Source organism: Olea europaea, chromosome 15 (genome assembly GCF_002742605.1).
Source record: "Olea europaea var. sylvestris chromosome 15, O_europaea_v1, whole genome shotgun sequence".
NCBI classification, from domain to species: domain Eukaryota; kingdom Viridiplantae; phylum Streptophyta; class Magnoliopsida; order Lamiales; family Oleaceae; genus Olea; species Olea europaea.
In genome coordinates this window covers 11,661,093-11,669,665 of record NC_036251.1, presented here as the reverse complement: position 1 = coordinate 11,669,665, position 8,573 = coordinate 11,661,093, and the positions used below count along the sequence as shown (strand labels likewise).

Below are 8,573 nucleotides of genomic sequence, written 5' to 3'. Positions count from 1 at the left end.
ATGATATATCTGGTTTTTATACATGGAGGAATAACGAAGGCTGCAAAAGAAATCATCAAAGAAGAAATTAGCAAGAAACTCGACATTGAAAATCTCTCTTTAACTTTTACAAATACTATACGCATTGCAGACTTCGGATGCTCTTCTGAGCCTAATACATTCATTGCAATGCAAATTATAGTTGAGTCGATAAAGGAGAAAATTGAAACAGTTTCTCATCAGATACCTGAGTTTCAAGTTTTCTTTAATGATCAAATGTCTAATGAGTTCAATACTGTTTTTGCTTCACTTCCGCTTGAAAGAGAGTACTATGCAGCTGGAGTTCCCGATTCATTTCACGGTCGCTTTTTCCCTAAAGCCTCCCTTCACTTGGCTTACTCAGCTTGTTCTCTCACCTGGCTTTCTGAAGTACCTGAAGAAGTGTTGGATCCCTTGTTTCCTACATGGAATAAAGGGAAAATTTTGTATTATGGAGATAAAAATGAAGTTTTTAATGCTTAATCAGCTCAATTTGCAAAGGATTTGGACTCGTTCTTGAAAGCAAGGGCAGAAGAGTTGGTTTTTAAAGGGCAAATGGCATTTATCCATGGTTGTGATGTAGAAAATTTAATTTGTAATCATGCTAAGAATCAAGAATCACAAAATAATAAATTAATAAATCGAATTTATAACTGCGGAAGCCATTGTTTTATTTGAATAGTAGTTGTAATAGCGGTCAAGATCTTCCCCTCCTTACTCCTTACAAAATATCAGCTATCAATAGGGCAAGCTAATAAAAACAATAATGGAGAGGAGATGGGACCTAGCCTTTATATAGGAAATAATTGAGCCGTCCCATTACAACTAGAATTCTAATTAGGGTTTATTTTCGGCCCACATACTTAAAATTACGACATCATATTAATTACAACCCGTAAGGTGTAAAATACCCAATTGATCACTTAATAAATTTGGCCCAAACACAAATATCATTATGAGCCATACATCTAACCCGTAAAATTTGCGATCGAATGTGAAACCCACATATGGAATTATTCCAACATATTCCCACTTGGGAAAACATTTGATTGCTATAATAAAGTTTTAACATCCGGGTTAGACTACATAGGTGGCCACAAAAGTATAACTCCAATGATGACACCTTACGTAACATGATCCGATCCAACAAGAATATTAACACCGAACATGGAAGTTATTACACCAATTAAGCGATGTAAGACCATTTCACAGCTAAAAATGTCAACATCCTTATCGACATGGATCCCCATCCTCCAACCAATGTGATAGTATGTAGTATGAACTTAGCACCAAATGTAATAAAAAACCGCGCATGCTCATCTTATGTCTTTATGTGTCATATCTCGAAATCACAATAATATTATAAAAAGACATAATTCAAATCATGCTCAAAATAGTTCTTGAATAGGGAAAAAATATTTTATTATCAAAATATATATATATACATATATATATTGCCACTAGCCAAAAACATCAAATGTTTCCACAATGCCCATATTAGCAACATGTGTCTTAAAGAATTTTGGAGCGAGTCCCTTAGTCAAAGGGTCTGCAATTATTGCCTCTGTATTGATATGCTCTATTTTTGTCGACCCTTCCTTGACTCTGTCTCTAACCACCAAATATTTGATGTTAATATGATTTGACCCACCAAAACTTTTATTATTCTTTGAAAAGATTACTGTTGCACTGTTATCACAGTATATGGTGATTGGTTTTGAGACGGAATCAATAACTTTCAAGTCAGAGATGAAATTTCTTAACCTAATGACTTGAACTATAGCCCCATAACATGTCACAAATTCAGCTTGCATAGTAGAAGATGCCACTAGAGTCTATTTAGCACTTTTTCAAAAAATAGCACCACCAGCTAATATAAAAATATAACCTGAGGTTGATTTCAAATCATCTTGACATCCAGCAAAATCAGAATTTGAATATCCTACCACCTCAAGATGATTTGAATGTTGGAATGTAAGCATATAGCTTTCAATTTTCTTCAAATATCTCATAACTGCTTCCCAATGCTCTTGTCCTATATTAGACTGAAATCTGCAAAGAACACTAATTGCTTAGGCTATATCCGGCCTAGTGCAAACTTGAGCATACATTAAGCTCCCCACAGCACTAGCATATGGAATCATCTTCATAGACTCCCTTTCTAGCTCATTCCTTGGGCATAAAGTTTTGTTAAACTTATCTCCTTTTATGATAGGTACATCACCAAGTGCACAGTTCTGCATATTAAACCTTTCTAAAACACGTCGTATATAAGCTTTTGAGAGGGTCTCAACAAGCCACGATTTCTATCACGTTGTATTTCAATGCCAAGTACATAGGAGGCTTTTCTGAGATCTTTCATCTCAAAATTAGCAGACAACATTTTCTTTGTCTCATGAAGTAGCCCTAAGTTATTGCTAGCAAACAGAATGTCATCAACATACAATACAAGGAAAATAAAATTTCTCCCACTAGTTTTGAGATAAATGCATTGATCAATAGAATTTTCAACAAAACCAAGAGAGGTTACAACCTCATCAAACTTCAAATACCACTGTCGAGATGCTTGCTTAAGTCCATCCAATGATTTGTTAACTTACATACCAAGTTCTCTTTTCCTTTCACAACAAAGCCTTCAGGTTGTTTCATATAAACCATTTCAGAAAGATCTCCATTCAAAAATGTTGTCTTAACATCTATTTGATGGAGCTCCAAATCGTAGTGTGCCATAAGAGCCATGATAATTCAAAAAGAATCTTTCGACGAAATAGGGAAGAAGGTTTCAATATAATCAATGCCCTCTCGTTGAGTGAAACCTTTTACAACCAATTGCTTTCTTTCGTTCACATTTCCTTTTGAATCTAATTTAATTTTGAAAATTCACTTGTTATCTACAACCTTAGCATCTAAAGGAAGTTCAACAAGATCCCAAACTTTATTCCTTTTCATGGAATTCATTTTATCTTCCATGACAGCTATCCATTTATCTGTCTCAAGACTTGTCAACGCTTGGTTATAAGTTACAGGAACAACAATATGCCCAATGTTAAATCACTCTCCAATAAATATGTAATATAATCACTGGGTATTGCAGATCTTCTTTCCCTTCGTGATCTCCTAACTTGCGGCTCAGAAACCGATTCAATCGTTGTTTGAGGAATTGGAGGTTCCTGCTGGTTCCTCGATTCTACATTAACAACTTCAATTGGTTGAGAACCAACTCTTTCCTGTATAACAGGAACTGGAACAACAACTTGATTAGGTTCAACAAGAATTTCTCTCAACGTGGAACTCCTACAATCTCCAAAATCGTTCTTCAGAAACTTAGCAGTAATGGACTCTACAATTCCAGTGCTGCAATTTGGACGGTAAAACTTATATCCCATTGATCTATCCAGATACCCAATAAAGTAGCCAGGAGCTAATTTAGGGTCTAATTTCTTTTCAAATGGATTATAAATTCTAGCCTTAGCTGAACATTCCCAAGCTTTAAAGTGAGCCAAACCTGGCTTACGTCCTGTCTATAATTCAAAAGGTGTTTTTGCAACAACTTTACTTGGAACTCTGTTCAAAATATACGTAGCAGTTTTCAAAACTTCACCTCACAAATATTCAAACAAAATTATTCTACTCATCATACTTCGAACCATATCTTTTAGGGATCGATTACATCTTTCAGAAACACCATTCTGCTCAGGTGTCCTTGGCATGGTGTATTGGGACACTATTCCACGCTCTTGTAAAAACTTTGCAAAATCACCCATATTTTGACCAAACTCGTCATACTTCCCATAGTACTAACCACCTCGGTCAGACCTTACAACTTTGATACTTTTTCCACATTGTTTCTCTACTTCCAGTTTGAAAATTTTAAATTTCTCAAGTGCATGTGATTTATCGTTAATCAAGTAAACATATCTATATCGTAAGAAATCATCAATGAAAGTTATGAAGTATTTATTCCCACATATAGTGGAAGGCAAAGGTTCACTGATATCAGTGTGTATCAAGTCCAAATTTTCATTACTCCTAGTTGAACCATTCCTTGTAGATTTAGTTAATTTTCCTCTTATACAATCCACACAAGTTTCAAAATCAGAGAAATCTAAAGAGGGAAGTATCTCATCTTTTACTAATCTTTCCATTCTATCCTTAGAAATATAACCAAAATTGTTATGCCACAACATAGAGGATGATTCATGAATTAAAGTCATTTTCTTTGATACATTGGTAACGCATGAAACACCACCAAAAGGAGCCAAAGATAATTTATATAAACCATCACATAAACTACCATTCCCAATCAAACGAGAATTATTAAATAACTCAATCATTCCATTACCAAAATTAAATGTAAAACCACAAGCATCAAGTTTCGATATAGCAATTAAATTCTGTCTCATTTACGGTACATAAACTGTATTTTCCAAAACAATATAAAAATCAGACTCTAAAGTCAACTTCACTACTCCTATGAATTCAACCTTTACTTGTACTCCATTTGCAACGCTTAAGCTTACTTCATTCTCACTTGGCCTCCATTTGCTTGTGAACCCCTGCAAGGAATTCGCAATATGAACACTAGCTCCCGAGTCTAACCACCAAGAATTCAAAGGCATGTCTACTAAAGAAGACTCAAAACAAGTTAAGGCCAAGGGAATACCTAGAGAACTCTTCTTCTTTTCTAATAAAGTCTTAAACTTAAAACAGTCTTTCTGCCAGTGACTCTTTTTTTTTTTTTTTTTTACAAAACTTACAATGATCATTTTTCTTTATAACTCCTTTGAGACTATTATAATTTTTATTCTACTCACTTCGGTGGGATTTATTACCCTTACGAAACTTAGGTTTATGGTTATAAGAAGACCCCTTATTTTGTGATGGCTGAAAAGCTAATTGCACAGTTTCAACAGTTTCACGGTGCATCCTATACTCTTCTTGGGCACACACTGCTATGAGGTCATTCAAATTCCATTTATCCCGCTAAGCATTGTAAGCAACTTTAAGTTGATTAAACTTGCTAGGAAGATAATTCAAAATATGATAGTCCAGGAAAGGTTCCGCAATGGGAATTTCAAGAGCCTTTAGCTTAGATGATATATTTATCATTTTCATGACATGCTCCCTAACACCACTTGTACCATCAAATTTCATGCTCATCAATTTATCCATCAGATCCCCAGTTTTGATTTTATCAGACTCAATAAAATTTTCTCCTATGACATCCATAAAATTTTTGGCATTTTCATTATCGAGAATGACACTTAGAATGGAATCAGATATCGATCGCTTAATGATTTTCAAATAGAGTTTGTTAGCCCTTTCCCACTTTTCATGCTCAGCTACATATTCAGCAATACTCTTATCTGTGGGTTTCTCAAGCTTTTTCTCCATTGTAAAATCCAAGTCCAAAAGACCAAATGCTATTCTACGTCTCATTTCCATCTCACATAGTTATTCCCAGTCAAAGTTTCAATAGCAGACAATTTATTCGAAAGATATGAGGCATTATAAATTGTGGAAAATAAAATATCACTCATAATATCATCCAAACATAATGCATGCAATCAAATGGATGATATAATATCCAACTAATTAATATGGGCTATGAATTAGATAATCTATAATTTAAATCAAAACCATATGAATTTTATTACGGCAAGAGCCTATATGCATCATAATAAAGTCATCTTTGGACCGATAATATAACATGCTATAAGGTACTCTTAAAAACATCATATAACTAGTTAACAAAATCACATTGGTTTTCAAAATACCAATACCTTTGGGCAGAAGAAAATTTCTAGACCAAGGTAAGCTCGTTAACTGCCTTATGTCATTTTCAAAAACCATCACATATAATAACATCTTTGGGTAAGATATTATATGCAATAAATCAAAATTATTGCGCAAAATACATATATTTTTATTGTAGAGAAAATCGAATAAATAACAATGAGCGTGCCACTTTGACAGTTACCACCCATTTTTATATCAAAATATTTCTCTTTGTGGGACAAATAAGGATTGTCTCAAAGCTCATAAAAATTCATTCACAAAACAATAATTACGCAACAAATCATAATTATTAATCAATTGAAAGGAAAAAATTCATATGTGATTGAAAGACGAAATTTCAACATATATAAAAAATGAAATTTAAAGGCACAAATAATAGCAACTTTTAAATAGACAAACATTTTAATAAAAGTCGTCAATTAAACTATCACTATTATTATTATTATTATTATTATTATTATTATTATTATTATTATTATTATTATTATTATTATTATTGATACAGTTTTAATCGGGTCAAAATTAAAATTTTAGGGTCAAAACTTTCCAAGTTTGAATTTGATACTGTTTTGAAAATTATATTTTAACCCTAAGTGCAAATTAAAATCAAGTCCTTTCAATATTTAAAAAATTTTGTGGCAGGTCCTTACTTAAATGATTGCAATATGACCCCCCAAAATCTAATTGCAAACAAGGGTTTGAAGATTAGTTATTTATGGCAGAAGCCCCCATCTACCTTTGGTCGGTTTTCCACTGAAACTGGAATTTTTTATTTTTAATTTTTTGTTTGCTTTTTGCCGGCGCCGCTCCTACCGGTGGTACTTGTAGGCGCTGCAACCCGTGCAGCAGCAACATGCTGCTGCCGATCTACTATGCAAATTAATTTATTTTTGGTTTCTTCCCAGCCAAGCATAACAATGTTTATTCAACAGTTTTAAACAAGGAAGTAGAGAAGTTGACCTGGTTTTCTCAATTAATTCCCTTTATTCAATAGTTTGAGAAATAGAGAGGTGAGAAAGACAGTCGTGAAAGTTGGGATTTTGGATATCTTTACCCATGTTTATTCAGTGAATCTATATTCTACAGAACACGTGAAAGTTGAACCTCATTATTATTTTAAACTTTGAAAACATAACAATTCCAAATATTTAAATTTACGGGTAGTGAAAACTTTAGAATATTTAGTCAAAGAAAGAATATTGTTTTAATAACGGATTCTGATCTTAACATGAAGCTCTGATACCAATTTTAGAAAATTTAATTTGTAATCATGGTAAGAATCAAGAATCACAAAATAATAAATTCATAAATCGAATTTATAACTGCGAAAGTCATTGTTGATATGAATAGCAGTTGTAATAGCAGCTAAGATCTTTTCCTCCTTGCTCCTCATAAAATATCAGCTATCAATGGAGCAAGCTAATAAAAACAATAATGGAGAAGAGAGGGGACATAGCCCTTATATAGGAAATAATTGAACCGTCCCATTACAACTAGAATTCTAATTAGGGTTTATTTCCGAGTTACATATTTAAAATTACCACATCATATTAATTACAACCCGTAAGGTATAGAAGGTCCAATTGATCACTTAATAAATTTGGCTCAAAAACAAATATCATTATGAGCCATACATCTAACCCGAAAAATTTGCAATCGAATGTGAAGCCCACATATAGAATCATTCCAACATGTGAACCCAATGAAACTAAGGACTTCTCTAAAATTAGTTTACCATCACTCGAACTTCTGGGATCTTGTCTCGTGGACTTGGCTAAAAAGGTGAGCATTGATATTCATTTATTTTAGAATTGCCTTAGTTTGCCTAGCTCATATAACAAATAATGTTGCAGGGACTATTTGATATATCCAAAGTGGAGGACTAATTCAACTTGCCTAAGTATTTTCCCTCTCCTAATGAATTGAAAGCTTTAGCAGAAAGAAATCAATATTTCATTCTTGAAAGGATTGAAATCCTTAAAAATCCACCAAAACGTCTCACTACACTTGACTCCAAATCATTTGCCATGTTCATAAGAGTATTGAGAGAGGGAGCTATGCGGAATCATTTTGGAAGCAAAATCATGAGCGAATTGTTCAAGAGATACGAAGAGAAAGTTGAAGAGTCCGAACTTCTATCGAATCCTAATGAGAATTCTATGATTGCACTTGTCCTTCTCAAGTGCAAAAGGATGACTTGATAACTCGATCTCATAGTTCCTACGTAACATTGATTTTAGTTCTTTTCATTTTTAATGTATTTATGTCAGACATCTCTCTTGAGCCTTTTTTCGTTAAGTACTTAGGAATGATGTATTACATGTTTTCAATCAATTTTTGGACTTGTTAAAGATAAAATTTTACATATACAGGCTTGAGCTACTTTTTTAATAGGATTTATCTTTTAAGTTGAAAATTAAGTATCGATAAAGCACTAGAGCTTATAATACTCAAATAAGCAATTTAATCAATTTTTTAAAAATAGAGGCGTAGTATTTTAAATCACTATGGTTATTAATTGGAATCGTTTTAAAAATGATAAAATTACCTTAAACCCTACTTTTCAAATTACAATTTTATAAATCAGGTACTAATTATTATATTTCAACAATCAAGCATACTCATTGCACCATTCCCTATTCCCACGCCACCATACCTGTCTCCTACGCCATTTCTTCCCCAAAATTATATATATATGTAGACACGAAGAAAAAATTCGACTCATGTTTCGAACACTGGCGTCACCACCTATCCTC

General features: G+C 33.2%; 1 pseudogene; it reads left to right on the top strand.

The window, feature by feature from the left end:
* LOC111411236 lies at positions 1-8,018 on the top strand (annotated as a pseudogene).
* Positions 8,019-8,573: the final 555 nt, after the last annotated feature.